At 38.0% G+C, this 21,839-nt stretch overlaps 1 protein-coding gene across 1 annotated transcript in view; it reads left to right on the top strand.

Moving 5' to 3' along the window:
* Positions 1–287: 287 nt before the first annotated feature.
* The window catches only part of LOC114642653 (NACHT, LRR and PYD domains-containing protein 3-like), a 148,468-nt gene continuing 126,916 nt past the window's right edge, over positions 288–21,839 (top strand). Inside the window, exon 1 of the mRNA XM_051924930.1 lies at positions 288–410. The gene's annotated coding sequence lies outside the window, so the exon portion shown is untranslated. The remainder of the gene's footprint in view (positions 411–21,839) is intronic.

The following is a 21,839-nucleotide window of genomic DNA, read 5'->3' as shown; positions in this document are numbered from 1 at the left end:
TTTTATTTTAACCATATAAGGTGCTTAACCATCAGTTTTCCCCTGTGACTCTTCACCTGCATGTCTTCTTTCCTGTTGGTGAAGCAAATTGACACTGGACATCTAGGTAAGTAAAATGTCTAACTATTTTATTACACTTCACTGTTATTGCATTACTGACTTGCCTTTTGAGGTCCTTGTGTCTTCTGTCTCTTTAAGACTCAAATGTATTCCTCCTGGCTGACTGCCAAGTGAAAACATCACAACCCTGTGAGGACAGGTAATGTGCCTTGAATTGTACACTTTCATACCAGGACACACCTTTTATTAACTCTGATTTGGAATATGGATGGCTTTGCAGACTTCTATAAAACAAAGAAACTGACAATGAGGAACCATTGACTTCTCAAAATTGAGGCAAAGAAAAGCAGGTAAGTAAGAAAACAGTTTTACTTTGTCATCTTAAATCAGACTTATACAAAAGGTCAGAATGAACAGAGCAGAAAAAAATACAGGAACCAACACGTTACAGCACTACAAAAGCCAGAGAGAGCAATGGCAGGAAATAACATGCAAGAATCACACGGTTAGAATATCCAAGCCTAAAGCTGTAATAAAAGTGTAAGATGGTTCAGCGTAAACCCAGAAAGGGATCTAGCTGGAGAGGAGAATAGTAGACACTTCATGAGGTTTCACTTTGAAGAGCACTTTAGGTGTTCTCCACATCACAAGTGCACAGTTGGGGTCATCTGGACTAAGGAAGGGATGCCTTACCTCTGTTTTCATTTTTGATAATGGAAATTAAAAAGCAGGAGTTCAGATTTAACATTTTATCTTGGCGCAGACTGCAACACTAAGTAGTGTGTATGAGACACCCAGGCTCATCTGTGTTCTGTATGTTAAATGCACGAGATGATCACTGCTGGAATTCAAAACTCAACAGATGGCACAGACATCCTGAAATTATCAGAACGTCACTTTAATCAGCATGCAGTCAGTGTTCATAAAACTTTTTACTGAAAAGATTGACTGTTTTGTTTATTTTTTGTCTGTTTCTATGGTCCCGCTGATAACGTCAACTTCCTCTTTCTTGTGATAATTCAATAAGTTTAATGTGCTGCTCTTTGAGCTAACTGGTTGAACTTGTTATCCAGGTTTTAGGAAATTCCTTTCTCTTTCAGTGTAGTGTTTCTTTAAAAACATTTGCCAGCTCTTGGAACTAATGCAGGAATTTCATTACAAGATACCTATTTTTTTTTCTTTTTTCCAATACAGATGGTCCAGTAGACACTGTACTGTACTTGGCCTTTGTCCTTTCATGTTTTTTGCAATACATTTTCTAAAACATTAATTGCCTGCATGCAATGATATTAAATAGACCGAGCAGTGGAAGATGTCTGAGCTTCTTCTATGAAGCCTTTTGTTACATTTCTTGCATTGGCCTTACTTTTTGACATGCATTATAGATGAGCTGAGCAGACAGGAGAGTATAACCAGTGATTTTAGATTTCATGTGAACCTCCATCTGCCTGTGTATCTTCTGTTTTAGTTCTTCTGCCAAAATGCAGGATAAAGAAAAAAGGTGATGGCAGCTGTCTCATTGTCTACAGAATCAATTCAGATGTTTTAGATGTTTTAATAATTAAAATTTCTGCTGATCGTTCAGTAAGATGATTATGGCATCAAGTAAGTTAAATGTAAATACTTATCTCACTGGTATGGCCGTCCAAAAAGCAACAACAACAACAACAACATTTATTTATATAGCACATTTTCATACAAATAATGTAGCTCAAAGTGTTTTACATTATGAAGAAAGAGAAAAAAGACAAAGTAAGAATTAAAATAAGAGAACACTTATTAACATTGAATAAAAGTAAGGTCCGATGGCCAGAGAGGACAGAAAAAACAAAAAAAAACTCCAGACGGCTGGAGAAAAAATAAAATCTGCAGGGGTTCCAGGCCATGAGACCACCCAGCCCCCTCTAGGCATTCTACCTAACATAAATGAATAGTCCTCTTTGTATTCAGGGTTTTCATGGAAGGACTTGATGATGACGGTCACATGGACTTCTGGCCTTTAATCCATCAATGTAGGGACATCATAGTGCTTTGATTAGGTGGTGGTGGCACAAATCGCCACCACAGAAAGCCGAAAAAAGAACAGAAAAGAAAGTAGGGGTTAGTACGGATCTTGGAGCCACCATGAATAGTAATGCTAATTAATTGAATATACGGAGCATCAGGACTAAATTAAAATGAAGTTATGAGAAATCCATGTTAAAGTAATGTGTTTTTGCAGTTTTTTAAAGTGGTCCTCCGTATCAGCCTGGCAAATTTCTATTGGCAGCTGACAAAAATTGACATGTTACCTCTCTGATAATCACTATAGACTAGCATCTCTCAACCTTTAAGTATTTGCGACCCGAGTTTTCATAACAGTGTTAATCGCTCCCCCCTAACGTTTTTTTTGAAAGGAGCCCACTAATACCAATTTGTTCTTCTTAAATTAATGATATATCATAGATGCATATTTTATTATACCTACTTAACTTTTATCGACATTTATCTAACTCTATATTTATTTTTCTAGTATCAGAATATAGTTTAAGTTAATTTGTTTTGGTTTAAATAGATGTATTTTTCATATTTTCGATTCTTGTTTTCTTTGCTGCGGTGGGCTGGCACCCTGCCCGGGGTTTGTTTCCTGCCTTGCACCCTGTGTTGGCTGGGATTGGCTCCAGCAGACCCCCGTGACCCTGTAGTTAGGATATAGCGGGTTGGATAATGGATGGATGGATGGATATTTTCTTTTTTTCACATCTTTGCACCCCCCTTTTTGTTACTTCGTGCCCCCCTGGTGGGACCCCACAGTTTGAGAACCACTGATAAAGACCCTCAAACAGCTCTCAGCTTTGACAGTTATCTAAGTACTGGTAACAGAGCAGACGTTTCAGGGACTGCCTGTGTTTAAGATTGCAGGCTTTAAAAATGTGGGGTTTTATTTAGGGTTGGCTGATATGACCTCAAATCAATATCACCATTAATTGAATATTTTACCTCGATAATGCTTAATGAAAGATTATTATTATTTTTTTGTTTGTTTGTTTGTTTTTTGCCCTCATGGTTCACTGACAAGGTTTGTACTGTAAATATGCTCAGCTATTGAAAGTGGGATTTTATTTTCTAATGAAAGAGTTATCTTTATGGTTTTAAAGTAATTGAAGGAAACACACAGTGATGAAGTATCTATGGTTATTTATTAAATATATTAAAGAACTGAAATTAAAGCACACATCTCTTGAAATGAAATGTCTTATGAAAAGGACACATTTTAGTTTTAATGTAAAAAGCAAGTTCTCTAAAAAAGTAGAAAAATGTTTCTTGCAAACAAAATAAATTATTTTGAATTGTGCCATGTGCAAAGCACAAAATAACTTGAATCTCTTATAAACAAACATTATTTCAAACTAGAGGGGCCAGGCCTCCTGGCACCTTCGGCGCCCAACCCCCAGTTGTGGCCTGGTAGGCCCTGGTAGGCCGCAAAACCACGACTCTCTTGATATTAAAAACCACAACTTTCTTCATATTTTAGTTTATAATTTAAAAACGGAATAAGAATCTGAAAATCTAACAACATCATATTAAAGTTCGATAAATTCTGAAAAGAATGATACCAAACATATATATGGGCAGAGTGATGGCTCTGAGGCTAAGGATCTGCGCTGGTATCCCGAAGGTTGCCGGTTTGAATCCCCGTCACTGCCAAAAGAGATCCTACTCTGCTGGGCCCTTGAGCAAGGCCCTTAACCTGTAATTGCTCCAGGGGGCGCTGTACAATGGCTGACCCTGCACTCTGACCCCAAGGGGGTATGCGAAAAAAACTAACAAACACTGTTGTAAGTCGCTCTGGATAAGAGCGTCTGCTAAATGATGTAAATGTAAATGTAAATGTAGGTTGTAAAATAAGCCCGATTTAAAGTGTGACAAAAAAGTCACATAAAATCGTTGCACTTTTAGGCTTAAAATTTTATATATATTGAGTAGATTATGTCTTGTCAAAAGTAGAAAATAGTAACTTGCATCTCTTGTAAACAAATATTTTAAATAACATCATTTGCAAAAATGGGGGCTTAGACAGGGCACCTCTAATGGACCCTCACGCTGTGTATCCCATGTGCTCATGGTGTTCTTGATGTGAATCTGACTCATGACTGCTGTTGCATGTGATCTTCCTCTCAGCGATCTTGTCCTGTCACTCTGCACTATGCACTAGTAGTTAATCTTGGTTCTTAGTAAGAAACACTAGCATGTTTAGCTTTTCAGGTTTCAGGCAGGATTTGAGGCATGTAATAATGTTTCCTCCAGAGCTAGTGACTGGTATGCAGAGATGCTTTTTGCCACCTTAATTAGAGTGGGAAAGTGTACAGGATGCTTTCTCCACCATTCCAGTGGATTTTCCTCACTATCCAGCACAAGAGATATCAAGTAGCTGTTCATTTCTGTTTATGGTGTTTGCTGAAGTGACATGGTTGTCAGTCTTGATACGCTTGTCAGTCTCTCTCTTTTTTTGAGTCATACACTGTTCATAATCGGTAACATGATTGTACTCCAAGTGTTGAAACAGATTGGTGGCATTACCTTTGGTCACTTAAACTTTTTTTTTTCCAGAGAGTTTACATTTAACTTCTTTTTGTTTTGTGTCGTCTACACTGAAACCAAAATATGTCCAATTGACAGACACCTCATTTTTTTTTGGTAAGAGTTGCTTCCCTTTTGCAGATTGGATGGGGCAGAGTCACGTGACAACACACATGGTAGTATGTTTTTAAGGGGACATTAAATGAGCACATACTGTGGAAATTATTAACAGACTTTTAAAAAACATACATTAACAGAATTAACAGAATTAAAAAAGACGAAATGCCCAACATGGGCAAGACTACACCAATTGCAGGTTCTGGATGTTAGTTTTGATTAATTTTAGATTAACTGCTGTAACAAAAACACAATGGCTGCAAAAGTAGTACATTTTTTAAGAGAGTTCTTCACAAGACTGAGTCCAAAACAGAACTGATCATATGCAGCAAAGATGGCGGTTTTAAAGGCCTGGTTAGAATGTAACGTCATCTTTAGGGCCGGAAGTGATGTAGTCTTTGGGGGCAGTAGTGGAAGTGTCATCATCGAGGGCACCAGAAACTGGCAGGATTTCCCGGGAATGGTCTGCAAGTAACTGAGAAAGACAGTCAATACACCTTGCCGCCCCCTGGTCTGTTGTGGTATTACAATAAATTACTCAGGCCCTTTAGCTGCCTTCTACTCACATGTGTGTGAAATTGCACAGCTCTAGGTTTATCTGAACCAGCTGTCTTCCATCTAGTAGGTACTAGAAAATCCAGCAGTACAGGGTCTGGATAACATCTACTCTTTGTATCTTATCAAATAAATTTAAGGACTTAACTGTATTAAATATTAAATTGCAATTAGTAATCAGAGCCAGATATCAAATGACTGTGGCCTGAAGGTGCAGGTCAATACAATGTAGGCTCAGATGGACTGCATCCTCTAAAGATGTACTGAGTCAGAACACAGACTGAAGTTGTTGTGATTTAAACAACTTCTCTTTGGATTCATAGAATAAGCAGTAGCATCAGTACATTTGATCCAAGTATGGACATTACATTTTCATAACCCAAACCGAAACAACACTAATAATTTAAGTAAGATAAACAGCACAGTATGCAAAACTTGATCAGGCCACACTATATTTTTGTTATTTATTTTGTGTTTGATGTTACTAATGTAATGTTTTTAATATTAAAAAGGCTTTCTGGAAATATTCTTTTTTGTACAAAAAGTTAAAAATATTTATGTTGTATAAAGTACTCAATAGACATTCTTGTAAATTGTAATTGTAAAATGTGCTTATGAGCAAAGTAGATAGATAGATAGATAGATAGATAGATAGATAGATAGATAGATAGATAGATAGATAGATAGATAGATAGATAGATAGATAGATAGATAGATAGATAGATAGATAGATAGATAGATAGATAGATAGATAGATAGATAGATAGATAGATAGATACTTTATTAATCCCAATGGGAAATTCACATTGTACTCAAGCAGTCTGATATGAGGTTCACTAAATATCAAATGTATAAGTAAATGTAGGATCTCCCCATTTATATATACAGTTAGGTCCATAAATATTTGGATATTCAGGACAGAGCCCCTGAAATGAAGGGATTGTGTTAAAAAAAATGCTTTAGTTGCCTCCCATTTTTATGCAATTGTTTTGTTCACCCCACTGAATTAAAGCTGAAAGTCTGCACTTCAACTGCATCTGAGTTGTTTCATTTAAAATTCATTGTGATAATGTACAGAACCAAAATTAGAAAAAAGTTGTCTCTGTGCAAATATTTATGGACCTAACTGTATATTCTAAAAAAGTTGTTATAAGTACCAATATACTTTAGTAAAGTACAAATGCACCTTGCTGTATCCTGTAGGACAACCCCATGGCAGTGAGGACATAAGCTTTAAGAATGACTGAGACTGGGATTGTTTGACACCAACATCTAACCTCAACCCCAAACATTCAGCTTCGTCCAGTTCTAAGGGCTACAGCAAGATGTACTTAGAAGGATTGCATTTGGAAATCACCCCAGATTCTTTGAATTTGCAAGTTTCCTAAAGTGGGGAAAGACTGTATTTTATATAATGGATTAAGTTAAATATTGTTGATTTTCACATGGTCCTTTGTTTTCTGGTTTAATATTACATTAATGAATGTGACTAGTAAAATGTAGTAAAAGTAGGTATTTTGGTTTGAAAATATAGTAAAGTGAAAGTAGATAGAAAATGTTATACTCAAAGTAAAGTAAAAACACTGAACATTATTGTCACCTTACTTGTCTTTTTTATTTAAAGAACAAAAGACCATTATAATACTAAAATATAGGAAACACAACCACATGTTCTGGAGAAAATCCAGCAAACTTAGCCATGTAACAAAAGAGCTCCTACTTAAGACTCAACATAGACCCAGTGCACTTGCTTTACAATTATAGTACGTTAATGCAATTTTGCCAAAATCTAAAAAAAAATCCAGACAGAGCCTCACAAAGAAAATGTATTCCTAATTTGAGATAATAGGAACTTCACTTTCTCACTTTTATGTTATTTGGATTTTCTTAGCTGAATCTTTGTGCAAGTAGTGTAATATTGGATATCATGCAATATTCTTAGTAACACATTTTCTATCCTATCTGATATAATTTCAAATACTGCTGTTAAAACAATAGGAGTGATTTTTTATCCAAAGCTAAAAAAAAAAAATGAAACAAATAGTCTGTGAGTAGAACATTCTCAGAACATTTGACAGAGTGATGCAGGTGCTTGATGACATTGCCCGAACATACATTTTAATCAGGCTACATTTAAAACAGGATATACTTTGAATGAACAATTCACATTTATAAGTTAAATGATGGTATCCTTAGCGCATATTCAACTATTGGGTATTTTGTAAGTGACTGAATTCCATCCCTTTTCTAAAATGTAGTTGAAAGGCTCCTTTTCCATTGCTCCCTAACATCACTAGAGGGTAAACTCTTTGTTGATGTCTAAAAATATTGTTTGCACCTTCATCCATACTAGCCAGCATCTCCTCAGTAGCAGATATACAGGATATGAGAGATTAGGGTAGTTGGGTAGGTTGCTTCTGACGAAGCATCTGATTTGTAAATGGAGGGAAAAGTGTGTTACTGGGAGAGAGAGTGTAATACAGTACCAAGTGACTTTCATGGTCTAAATACTCTATAGGCATGGGAAAGCTAAAACAGGTGATTATCATATACTGTATAGGGATAATCAATAAGAGCTTCTTTGCCTTAAAATAGGTTTTATATTGGCTGCATATCTTTAACAAATGATGAACCCTTGGACTCCTGATAAGATACTTATAATTAGTTTGACTGCAAAGAGCAACATGCACAGAGGAGATTTTAAGTAAGATTTCCTTTACATGTTGAAACAAGTAGTTAGGATTTTGTGGACTATTGTGTGTTGACCAATAACTGAACTGAAAGTTAGGTAGTACAGTGCCACCTTCAGCACTAGACCTCTATAGAATCATCCTTTTAATGCATGGCCATGTGCAATTCCCAATCAATGAAGTTACAATTGAGTCTAACTTCTTAAAGAAAGATGTATTATCTATACTAATGAAAGGCAAAGCCCTCACTCACTCACTCACTCACTCACTCACTCACTCACTCACTCACTCACTCACTCACTCACTCACTCACTCACTCACTCACTCACTCACTCACTCACTCACTCACTCACTCACTCACTCACTCACTCACTCACTCACTCACTAATTATCCAACTTCCCGTGTAGGTGGAAGGCTGAAATTTGGCAGGCTCATTCCTTACAGCTTACTTACAAAAGTTAGGCAGGTTTCATTTCGAAATTCAAAGCGTAACGGTCATAACTGGAACCTCTTTTTTGTCCATATACTGTAATGCGTGAAACGCCTTGGGGCCGATCTGGAAGAAGGTAGCGCAGCGCCTTGATTTAAACAATTCCATGTCTTGGTGGGTTTAATACCGTGTAAGCATACATATTACAACATGTGCAATTAAACGTGTGCATTTCCGGGGTGATTTCTCAGGCTTAAAAGCTCGCCTTTTATTGAAAAAGTAAATGCAAACTGTTTTCATTCTAAAGGGCACAAACCACGTTGGATTTTGTAATGATAGTTGATTAGTAAGGTCTATTAAGGGATACAGTACTTACAGAATGATTAGTAATGCCTGTGAATGCCGATGCAAGTAGGAGAATGGGCGTGAACTAAAGAACGAGTAGTAACATGTACAGTAAATCTCTCTAAAGTCTGTCTATTAAAAAGTTATTATATCTTTCAATCCTGTGTATTGATTAAACTACGAACCTAACAATATCACCACATGGTGTCAGAAGTGGCGGATTGGAAGAGGAATGTGAAGAAGAGGTTCAGCTTTTGAACGAGTCTCGTGTCTGTGAGTAACGCGAAAACGTGGTCAGAAAGCGCTAAGACGTTCTAGCAAAAGAGAAAAAAAAATATGGAAGGATTACAGCCCCCACCAAATCTCCAGTTAAAGGGAAATGTAGCTGAAAATTGGAAAAGATTTAAACAGAGATTCGAGATTTATCTTGCTACGCTTGAAGCAGATAGGAAAAGTGAAAAAATGAAAGCGTCTATGCTTCTACATGTAATTGGCGAAGAGGCGCTAGAGGTGTATAACAATTTTCAGTTTGAAGAAGATGGAGACAATATGAAATTGAACAAAATAGTTGAAAAATTGGAAACGTATTGCAACCCAAAGCGCAATTTGACGTTTGAGCGGCACAAGTTTTTTTACATGTTTCCAGAAAAGCAACGAAACAATAGACCAGTATGTGACGGAATTGCATAATAGGAGCTGTTCTAAGAAGAAACCGTCGAGACATCAAAGGACCAATAACCTCTAATCAGAACACTAACACCAGCGAAACAAATATTAACGAGAAAACAAGTATAAATCAGGAAAGAACATCTCAACTGCAAACACAATTAACCAGAAAATCAAAACGTCAAGTAAAACCACCAGAACGACTCATTAATAATAATAATAATTTTTTTTAATAATTTTTTTGCATTTATATAGCGCTTTTCTCACTACTCAAAGCGCTCAGCAATTGCAGGTTAAGGGCCTTGCTTAAGGGCCCAACAGAGCAGTGTCCCTATTGGCATTGACGGGATTCGAACCGGCAACCTTCCGATTGCCAGTGCAGATTTCTAGCCTCAGAGCCACCACTCCGCCCTCATTGAGACATGTTGAGGATTAAAGGAACATTTTCAATTAAGAAATGTTGAATTCATTTAACAGTTGTGCTTTTTATACATAGTTTGAATGCTGGATGTATGCCTGAAATGTTCTGGATAGTTCAGTTGTTTGAAATGATAAAGAATTAAACGTGTGCATTTACGGGGTGATTTCTCAGGCTTAAAAGCTCGTCTTTTATTAAAAAGGTAAATGCAAACTGTTTTCATTCTGAAGGGCACAAACCACGTTAGATTTCAGCCGTTAAACGTGCAAAAATGTCGGTACACCAGATAAATAAGCGCAACATATTATCAGTTGTATTGTATGCTTACAATACATATAGAAATGTGTTAATCGTTAACTAATATTCTGGGATGGTATTTTTCGACTCGTGCCTTGATTTAAACGATTGCATGTCTTGGTGGGTTTGCGTAGCTTATTGTCAATATCTTTACACCTCTTTTTAAGACTTATTGACTGAAACGGGCTTTCACGAAAAAACTTAGGGCTTTGCTACAGGATACACCCTCCACAAGTTAAGGAAGTAAAAATAAAAGGTATATACAGTGGTGTGAAAAACTATTTGCCCCCTTCCTGATTTCTTATTCTTTTGCATGTTTGTCACACAAAATGTTTCTGATCATCAAACACATTTAACCATTAGTCAAATATAACACAAGTAAACACAAAATGCAGTTTGTAAATGGTGGTTTTTATTATTTAGGGAGAAAAAAAATCCAAACCTATATGGCCCTGTGTGAAAAAGTAATTGCCCCCTGAACCTAATAACTGGTTGGGCCACCCTTAGCAGCAATAACTGCAATTAAGCGTTTGCGATAACTTGCAATGAGTCTTTTACAGCGCTCTGGAGGAATTTTGGCCCACTCATCTTTGCAAATTTGTTGTAATTCAGCTTTATTTGAGGGTTTTCTAGCATGAACCGCCTTTTTAAGGTCATGCCATAGCATCTCAATTGGATTCAGGTCAGGACTTTGACTAGGCCACTCCAAAGTCTTCATTTTGTTTTTCTTCAGCCATTCAGAGGTGGATTTGCTGGTGTGTTTTGGGTCATTGTCCTGTTGCAGCACCCAAGATCGCTTCAGCTTGAGTTGACGAACAGATGGCCAGACATTCTCCTTCAGGATTTTTTGGTAGACAGTAGAATTCATGGTTCCATCTATCACAGCAAGCCTTCCAGGTCCTGAAGCAGCAAAAACAACCCCAGACCATCACACTACCACCACCATATTTTACTGTTGGTATGATGTTCTTTTTCTGAAATGCTGTGTTCCTTTTACGCCAGATGTAACGGGACATTTGCCTTCCAAAAAGTTCAACTTTTGACTCATCAGTCCACAAGGTATTTTCCCAAAAGTCTTGGCAATCATTGAGATGTTTCTTAGCAAAATTGAGACGAGCCCTAATGTTCTTTTTGCTTAACAGTGGTTTGCGTCTTGGAAATCTGCCATGCAGGCCGTTTTTGCCCAGTCTCTTTCTTATGGTGGAGTCGTGAACACTGACCTTAATTGAGGCAAGTGAGGCCTGCAGTTCTTTAGACGTTGTCCTGGGGTCTTTTGTGACTTCTCGGATGAGTCGTCTCTGCGCTCTTAGGGTAATTTTGGTCGGCCGGCCACTCCTGGGAAGGTTCACCACTGTTCCATGTTTTTGCCATTTGTGGATAACGGCTCTCACTGTGGTTCGCTGGAGTCCCAAAGCTTTAGAAATGGCTTTATAACCTTTACCAGACTGATAGATCTCAATTACTTCTGTTCTCATTTGTTCCTGAATTTCTTTGGATCTTGGCATGATGTCTAGCTTTTGAGGTGCTTTTGGTCTACTTCTCTGTGTCAGGCAGCTCCTATTTAAGTGATTTCTTGATTGAAACAGGTGTGGCAGTAGTCAGGCCTGGGGGTGGCTACAGAAATTGAACTCAGGTGTGATACACCACAGTTAGGTTATTTTTTAACAAGGGGGCAATTACTTTTTCACACAGGGCCATGTAGGTTTGGATTTTTTTTCTCCCTAAATAATAAACACCATCATTTAAAAACTGCATTTTGTGTTTACTTGTGTTATATTTGACTAATGGTTAAATGTGTTTGATGATCAGAAACATTTTGTGTGACAAACATGCAAAAGAATAAGAAATCAGGAAGGGGGCAAATAGTTTTTCACACCACTGTATTTCTGTTTTATTTAAACCTTTTAAGTTCGTATGCATAGCCCCATTTAGCTGTTTTATTTTTTTTTTTCTTTCTTCAGTAATATTTAATCTCCTTAAAGAAAAACAACATATGCATTTTACTTTTTTTGTATCTCTTTAGTAATATTTTAGTGTAAAAGGTTAACCAGTATTAACACATGTGCAATTAAACGTGTGCATTTACGGGGTGATTTCTGAGGCTTAAAAGCTCGCCTTTTATTAAAAAGATAAATGCAAACTGTTTTCATTCCGAAGGACACAAACCACGTTGGATTTCAGCCATTAAACAAGCAAAAATGTCGGTACACCAGATAAATAAGCGCAACATATTATCAGTTGTATTGTATGCTTACAATACATATAGAAATGTGTTAATCATTAACTAATAGTATGGGATGGTGTTTTTCGACTCGCGTCTTGATTTAAACGATTCCATGTCTTCCTGGGTTTGCGTAGCTTATTGTCAATATCTTTACACCTGTTTTTAAGACTTAGTGACTGAAACGGGCTTTCACGAAAAAACTTAGGGCTTTGCTACAGGATACACCCTCCACAAGTTAAGGAAGTAAAAATAAAAGTATATATTTCTGTTTTATTTAAACCTTTTAAGTTCGTATACATAGCCCCATTTGGCTGTTTTAGTTTTTTTTTCTTTCTTCAGTAATATTTAATCTCCTTAAAGAAAAACAACATATGCATTTTACTTTTTTTGTATCTCTTTAGTAATATTTTAGTGTTAAAGGATAACCAGTATTTAAACCTTTTATGTTACTTTATAAAGTTATTTTACACAATGTTGAAAAATTATTAAGAAAGCTACATATTTTGGCAGCTGCTGCTTTAATTTTCAATAAAATGAAAAAAGCTCTCCAAGAGAAAACCTCAATGAAGAAGAAACAGTTTGCACTATCTAAAAAGGAGAAACCCTCATTTATAAAGGTTTTCTGCAGATGACTTAACTGAAAATAAATGAATAGTTCCTATTCTGAGGTACAATGTGTTACATTACTTTTGTTTTTTGCAGCACAGGCAGGTGAAGTGACTTCCTCAGGGTCACACAGTGGTGTCAGTACCAGGATTTGAACTGACAAGCTCCGGGTTTACTGAAATATTACTGAAGAAAGAAAAAAAACGAAAATGGGCAAATGGGGCTATGCATACAAATGTCCATCCATCCATTATCCAACCCGCTATATCCTAAATACAGGAGCCAATCCCTGCCAACACAGGGCACAAGGCAGGAAACAAACCCCGGGCAAGGTGCCAGCCCACCGCAGGGCGCACACACCCACACACCAGGGACAATTTAGAATCGCCAATGCACCTAACCTGCATGTCTTTGGACTGTGGGAGGAAACCGGAGTACCTGGAGGAAACCTAGACAGACACGGGAAGAACATTCAAACTCCACGCAGGGAAGCGAACCCGGGTCTCATAACTGGCACCTTTCACTGCGCCACCATGCCGTCCGCATACAAAGTTAAAAGGTTTAAATAAAACAGAAATATATACCTTTATTTTTACTTCCTTAACTTGTGGAGGGTGTATCCTGTAGCAAAGCCAATAGTTTTTTCATGAAAGCCCCTTTCAGTCAATAAGCCTTAAAAACGGGTGTAAAGCTAAACTTGCAGCACCGCTATTCAATTACACTTGCCTAACGCCTCTCCTAAGGGGAGATACTGTGGGATCTGGGCATCAGTCAAAGTACCAATCACAGGTCTGATTAGAAAGCGGGAAGCTGTGATTTGTCATCTCCCTCCCATGTAACAATCATAGCCCATGTTACAACGCACTATGTATGTATGTGTATATATATATATACAGTGGGTACGGAAAGTATTCAGACCCCCTTCAATTTTTCACTCTTTGTTATATTGCAACCATTTGCTAAAATCATTTAAATTAATTGTTTTCCTCATTAATGTACACACAGCACCCCATATTGAATTAAATATAAATATAAATTGTTGCAGATTTATTAAAAAAGAAAAACTGAAATATCACAAGTATCACATGGTCCTAAGTATTCAGACCCTTTGCTGTGACACTCATATATTTAACTCCGGTGCTTTCCATTTCTTCTGATCATCCTTGAGATCACCTTCATTTGAGTCCAGCTGTGTTTGATTATACTGATTGGACTTGATTAGGAAAGCCACACACATGTCTATATAAGACCTTACAGCTCACAATGCATGTCAGAGCAAATGAGAATCATGAGGTCAAAGGAACTGCCTGAAGAGCTCAGAGACAGAATTGTGGCAAAGTGCAGATCGGGCCAAGGTTACAAAAAAATTTCTGCTGCACTTAAGGTTCCCAAGAGCACAGTGGCCTCCATAATCCTTAAATGGAAGACGTTTGGGACAACCAGAACCCTTCCTAGAGCTGGCCGTCCGGCCAAGCTGAGCTACCGGGGGAGAAGAGCCTTGGTGAGAGAGGTAAAGAAGAACCCAAAGATCACTTTGGCTGAGCTCCAGAGATGCAGTCAGGAGATAGGAGAAAGTTGTAGAAAGTCAACCATCACTGCAGCCCTCCACCAGTCAGGGCTTTATGGCAGAGTGGCCTGTCGGAAGCCTATCCTCAGTGCAAGACACATGACAGCCCGCATGGAGTTTGCTAAAAGACACCTGAAGGACTCTGAGATGGTGAGAAATAAGATTCTCTGGTCTGATGAGACCAAGATAGAACTTTTTGGCCTTAATTCTAAGTGGTATGTGTGGAGACAACCAGGCACTGCTCATCACTTGTCCAACACAGTCCCCACAGTGAAGCATGGCGGTGGCAGCATCATGCTGTGTGGGTGTTTTTCAGCTGCAGGGACAGGACGACTGATTGCAATCGAGGGAAAGATGAATGCGGCCAAGTACAGGGATATCCTGGACAAAAACCTTCTCCAGAGTGCTAAGGACCTCAGTCTGGGCCGAAGGTTTACCTTCCAACAAGACAATGACCCTAAGCACACAGCTAAAATAACGAAGGAGTGGCTTCACAACAACTCTGTGACTGTTCTTGAATGGCCCAGCCAGAGCCCTGACTTAAACCCAATTGAGCATCTCTGGAGAGACCCAAAAATGGCTGTCCACCAACGTTTACCATCCAACCTGACAGAACTGGAGAAGATCTGCAAGGAGGAATGGCAGAGGATCCCCAAATCCAGGTGTGAAAAACTTGTTGCATCTTTCCCAAGAAGACTCATGGCTGTATTAGCTCAAAAGGGTGCTTCTACTAAATACTGAGCAAAGGGTCTGAATACTTAGGACCATGTGATATTTCAGTTTTTCTTTTTTAATAAATCTGCAACAATTTCAAAAATTATTTTTTTTGTCTGTCAGTATGGGGTGCTGTGTGTACATTAATGAGGGAAAAAATTAATTTAAATGATTTTAGCAAATGGCTGCAATATAACAAAGAGTGAAAAATTGAAGGGGGTCTGAATACTTTCCGTACCCACTGTATGTATATTTGTGTGTGTATGTATGTGGGTATATGTATGTGTATATATATGTTGATATGTGTATATATATATATATATGTATATATATGTGGATGTGTATATGTATATATATATATATATATATATATATATATATATATATATATATATATATATATATATATATATATATATATATGTTTATATATGTATATGTAGATATGTGTATATGTAGATATGCATACATATGTATATATTTGTTTACATAACCTCTTTAACATACTACTCCGCTGCGAAGCGCGGGTATTTTGCTAGTTAATATATATGTAATGGAAGGCAGGGATGAACTGGCATTTTGGCTGGAAAAAGTGGTACTTTGTTACCCGAACTAAAGGGTATCATAATGGACATACATTTTGGATGGATGGGCATCCCAGACAGGATGGATTATTTTCCCAGTCAGCAGGCTGAGATAATGGAAATACCACATCCCTTTGCTACGCTCCCTGTCATAACTCTTTTCTTGGCCTTTTGAGTTCCACAATGTTTAGATCACTTACATTACAGTCTAGTGAGTCATTATTATTAATCCTGGCTCTCATTTAATTTGAGATCACTACAGTGTGACGGTGCAGGTCGGCTCCATGCTCCCACTTCCATTTTGGGATCCTCTTGAAGTCAGCACTGTCAAGAATGTAACCGGAAGAACCACACAAAGCATTGCAAGGGGTAGGTAAAAAGAATCTCAGAGATTTTATTAAAATCAAATAAACAGTGTTCAAAGCAATAGTGCATTTCTACAATTCCATAAATACTCAAAAAAAAAAAAATCTCTTCCTGCCAAAAGATCACCCTGAGCATAGTGTCACTCAGCAGGAGCAATTCCTCAGTCCCCTCTTGAGCATTGGCCATACGCTCATTCCTGGGACTTCATTCCCATCTTCCTGCTTTCACCCATCATGCACTGGCTTTTTCTCATACCTGCCTTCTTCTCCAGCCATTAACTTACCATCCTTTCATTTTGTTTCATTTCTCCTTTCCTCTTTTCTGTTTGCTCTGTTTTTCTCCTTTCATTTTTTCTTTTTTTTCCCATCCTGCCATGCAGGCTCCTTTTTATTTAACATGCCTAATCAAGCACGGGTGCGAGGAGCACCATTAAGGCACTCGACTCAACTGCCCGCCTCAGCACGTGAATGTGGCGTGATCGGCCAGAACCTCAATTAACTGCAGTGTGAAACGCAGCTGCACACCCCATGTCTGATTGGAGCCTGCAACTGTTTTGGGCACGATTATTTATCTCTCTATTATAAAAGAAAATCTTGAGACAAGACTTTCTCGGAGTTAATTTCAAGTGCCGCAAGAGATCATTTCCTGGCTTGGACCAAGTGGTTTGAAAACCTAGCAGGTCCAAGCGGGATTGGAAATAAAAGACAAAGAGTAGAAGACAAAGTAGAACATCTTAAAGAGGTTCATAAACGTTGGCGCAATACACATGCAGAACAGGTTAGAGATCATGAAAGTACTAAAATTCGAAAGTCTCAAAAAACTGATAGTAAAGTTCATATTAGCGCTAACAAACAGAAATATTACTCTGTGAAATAATGGAACAGCAAAAAGAGATTGAATATATGGACATAGGTGATATGACAGAAGTATGTAGATCTTGTTTGGCTTCAAAGTTTAAGTTGTAACTTGTAGATCATGTAATTCATGTTGCCAAAAGGGAAAAGTAGTGTTTCTTCCCAATGAAGAGGTGTATCCGCGAGAATTAAAAGATATGTTATTTGGTGAAAGTGAAATTTACACACACTACAGGCAAAATATCCAAATCTACAATATTCTGTTCACATAGGTTTATATTTATGATCGTGGAAAAGCAATGCAACATAGACTCAAAAGAGTTAAATGATCAGATGTATTAGAAATTCTACAGCCAATAATGGAAACAAATCCATACGTCCAAAAGTATCGCACTTTAAACAAAATTTGTAGTTAGTTCTATTATGCATATGTAACAATTCCGATGAAAATAACAATGTGTTTAAATTTTACATATGCTTCCCCATTGGCAAGCGGCAGTTCTGCAAGGTGACTATTGCGTAGGGCCCGCACTGGGTTGGCAAGCAAAGCGAGCAGGGGGCAGAGCTCCCTAGTTTTTTTAAAAAAACTGACCAAAACAATTAAGTCGCTGACCAACCATATCACATGCAGATTGAATAGACTAAATTGAAGAAGCATTTGCTGTTGTCAGGAGCTGCTACGAAATATGTTGGTGGATTGGAAGGTGCTGCAAACCTACTTTTAGAGTTGGGCAGTTGGTATGAGTTGTGAGTCAAGATATTAGTTTACAATTACCACCCATAAGCTGGGCCTGAGCCCTTTATACAATACTTAAGCAAGTTATTCTGATCACTTGTAAATTAATGCTTTCTGCTCATTTTAGAACACACTTGTGCTTTCATGTGTCATGCCTTAAAGCAGTCCAGTTGTTTTGTTTTTCTGTGTTTTTGATTCCTACTTCTCCTGTGCTCATTGATGACCATTAAGAGTTTCTGGTTTGCAAAATCTTAAATACCAAGTGACGGGGTCCTATGGTGGACTACCTATTTAATTTACAGGGCTAAGGTCCTGAAGAACATTCTTGCGTTGTGGTCCAGATGTCCATGCTATGCGATAGACTATATTGCAAATTTTCCTGAAAACCATTTGGTTGTGCCCGAAGTACATTGATTACAGAGAAGATTATGTAATAACATGTTAAATGTATATTGTGTGTTATTTTATTTTTTTTATTTTTTATTGTGGAGAATTTATTTTAAAGAGATTGTTATTGTTTTAATTTATTTTGTCAAAGCTTATTTTTGAACATCAAGGACCAATTTCACAACACCAATCCACCTATATGAGAGCAGAAATATGCCTTAGGAAGAATACATGTTTAAAACACATAATATTGAAACTTTAATCTTTTATTGATCTGAATCTTTATCTTTTACTTGATTTCTTTGAAATCTGTAAAATCAGCCTGAGAATAGCAGACCCATTTTTGATTATTCTTTGTAAACCTTGTTAATTTGATGTGAAATCATGCCTTTAAGTTTGGGATGCATGCTGAGCAAAGCAGGAGAGAGAAGAGTGAGGAGCAAAGAGAAGGAGAAAGAAAGAAGAACCCAAAGAAACTGACAAGACCTCTGCAGACTGAGCAACGGTCTGAAGCAGCTCCACAATTAGACTTGAAAAGACTCCTCTTTCATCACCTTAATTTTTTACATACCGTATATAGTCGAATATAATCTGAGTTTTTCAGCACCCAAAATGTGCTGAAAAACGTCACCCTTGGCTTATATTCGAGTCAGGTCCCGCTCCCCCTGCCAACCCGACAGAAAGCTGGAGTGTACAGTACACACACACACACGCACGAGAGAGACATGCACGTGCGAGAAAGAGAGTTAGCGAGAGAGATACCATATTGTTTTTGTTGACACTCTTCTTCACTTACAGAGCTAGTTTACTGTTTTTCTTTGAAATAAATACTCAAAAACATTTAACTTACTGATGCATCAATTAATGTACGGTAATTTTATTGGTATTTATTTTGAGTATTGAAACTTACCAGTAGGTGTTGCATTTCCCACCCTAGGCTTATACTCGAGTCAATAAGTTTTTCCAGTTTTTGTAGGTAAAATTAGGTACCTTGGCTTATATTTGGGTCGGCTTATACTCAAGTATATACGGTAAGCATTTTTTAAGAAAACTCTTTTTCAAATACATATTCAAACCTTTTAAGACTATTTTCATATGTTTTTCCTACTTTTGCTATCATGTTACTATCCATCCATTTTCCAACCCACTGAATCCGAACAAAGGGTCACGGGGGTCTGCTGGAGCCAATCCCAGCCAACACAGGGCACAAGGCAGGAACCAATCCTGGGCAGGGTGCCAACTCACCACAGGACACACACAAGCACACCCACACACCAAGCACACACTAGGGCCAATTTAGAATCGCCAATCCACCTAACCTGCATGTCTTTGGACTGTGGGAGGAAACCGGAGCGCCCGGAGGAAACCCACACAGACACGGGGAGAACATGCAAACTCCACACAGGGAGGACCCGGGAAGTGAACCCAGGTCCCCAGGTGTCCCAACTGCGAGGCAGCAGCGCTACCCACTGCGCCACCGTGCCACCCTCATGTTACTATGCTTTTATTAATTTTGCTTTAAATTAACATTGACGTTATACTGTTTGAACAGGTCAAAGTGTATTGTTAAGAGCAGCTGGTGTGTGTGACTGCCAAATTCCCACAGGGGTTATCAGAGTGGTGAGCAGGCACCTGCTTTGGTGATTGGCACAGGTGTAGCTCAGGTCTAAAGACAATCATTTTGTTAGTTTGTGCACAGCTAGTAAGTCTCTTTGCTTGATCCATGTGCAGGTAAGGCTGTACATGTTGGTTGCTATAAAGCAAATGCCAAACATTTGCATAAACCATATAATTAACATTAACTATAGTGTAGGCAGACCAAAATATTGAATATAGACATTTCCATGATAGTATATTGAAGGTTTAGTGGTAAGAGCACCTGTGGCGGATGATTGCCATATTCCCATAATATTATTATTCCAATAATAAAAGCAGCATAATGAGTGGGCACCTGCTTTGGTGATTGGCACAAATGTAGCTTAACTGTTTGGTTGGCTTATGCTATGCTGGTAAGTCTCTTTGCTTAAAGCAAGCTGCACACTATGTGAGAATACCTGTGCATTTCTAAAAAAAATCCAAAGAAAAATATTTGTTACCACTTCATTTGTAATTACTTTATGTATGTCCAGAAGAAAGAAAAGTGTTCTTCTGCCTTGCAGAATTGCAAATTAAGGCAGCTTTATGGGGTGCAACTCTGCTTACTTTACCCTTTTTTATATAAATATATCTGGAAACATTTGCTAATGTTTAAATTGAAAATATTTGCAGACAAAATGCTGTGGGCCAAACGTTTTGCTTTAAGAGTGATCAATATGCTTATATATTACTTTAAGCTTGCTATGCAGTAACTTTTAGGGGCAGAGCAGTCGATATGCTCTATCAGGATTCCAAGTTGGTGGCCTTTAGTGAGTGCAAAAATATGCAAACGTGTTTATAGCACCTAGAACAATGTGGTGGTTCTAGTATTAAGGCATGACAGGAACTTGACTTACTAACATTACAAAAACAAAACAATTATGATGGGAACAAGCCAAGTAATCCAGCAAAGCTCACCCTAGTCTCAGCCTGGTTAATCGGACCAGCGTCCAGCTGCAAGTCTTCTTATGGGTCAAGAACATCTTCCTGGTAACTTCAAACAGGTTGTGGTTGGTTCAGAATTTTCTTGAAGTGTTCGACCAAATGTTTTTCTTGTTCCTCAGCAGTCAGGAGCAGATGTCCATCCTTGTGTTTGATAGAGGCTCCATGGCTACCCAGTCAGGTCCCATATGATGCGGTAAAGGGTTCTAGTGTCATTGCTGTCGATTCTCGGTCCTTTTTCTTAACCCATGCTTTCTTGTCATATGTCCAGATTCGCTTAACCATATGGTAGGCTATCTGATATTGCCCTTCCACTGTGTTGCGTGCTGAGCCTGCTGGGGCTTGATCTCATATCTGCTTATGATTGTTCCTCGCATTGATCATTTATGACAGACTGTGTTTTTTTTAGCCATGTTGGTCAAGCAGACATCAGCACTTTTAAAATGACCATCCTGTGTGTCCTTCACATGCCTCTTTCTACCTTTGGCATTTTCCCTCTTTGTCAGTTTATAAATTATAAAATAATGGATTTGAAATAATCTTCACAGATTACAATGGCTATGAAATAAACTTCAAGGCAATGGGTTAGGCCTACCCTAATTCCTGCTCATGGAATTTGTACATAAATTGGACATACACCAAAATGGGTAGCTATCCTGCCTCTCACACATCTTTTCTGTCAGCTGGCTTACCTAAATGTGTCTAGTTTCTACTATCTCTGGTTTTTACTCATATAAGTAAAGTCAGATGCAATGAAATAAACTTTACAGATAATAGTGTGTCCTTCGAACTTGATGACATTGAAAGCCACTTGAGTCGAAGCCTACGCTTAGCGAGCAGTAGATGGTAATCGGATCCAACATCAGCTCCTCCTTAAGGCTTGACATTAACTAGAGATGACCACCATTGCCTACATTGTGGTGTGGCGACATTGAATTATTTCTGCAAGTGATCGTAGAACTTATTCTTGACTGTGTTGTCAGCTTCCTCTGTAGGCAAGTAGACTTTATTGATGATAATTCTTGCTTGACAGGTCTCAAACCAAGCAGAGATTAGTATGCTTTTGTCTCTACATGGACTTTGGG

Source organism: Erpetoichthys calabaricus, chromosome 1, assembly GCF_900747795.2.
Source record: "Erpetoichthys calabaricus chromosome 1, fErpCal1.3, whole genome shotgun sequence".
Lineage (NCBI taxonomy): Eukaryota > Metazoa > Chordata > Cladistia > Polypteriformes > Polypteridae > Erpetoichthys > Erpetoichthys calabaricus.
The sequence above is the reverse complement of the archived record's forward strand: the minus strand, read 5'-3'. Positions and strand labels throughout refer to the sequence as shown.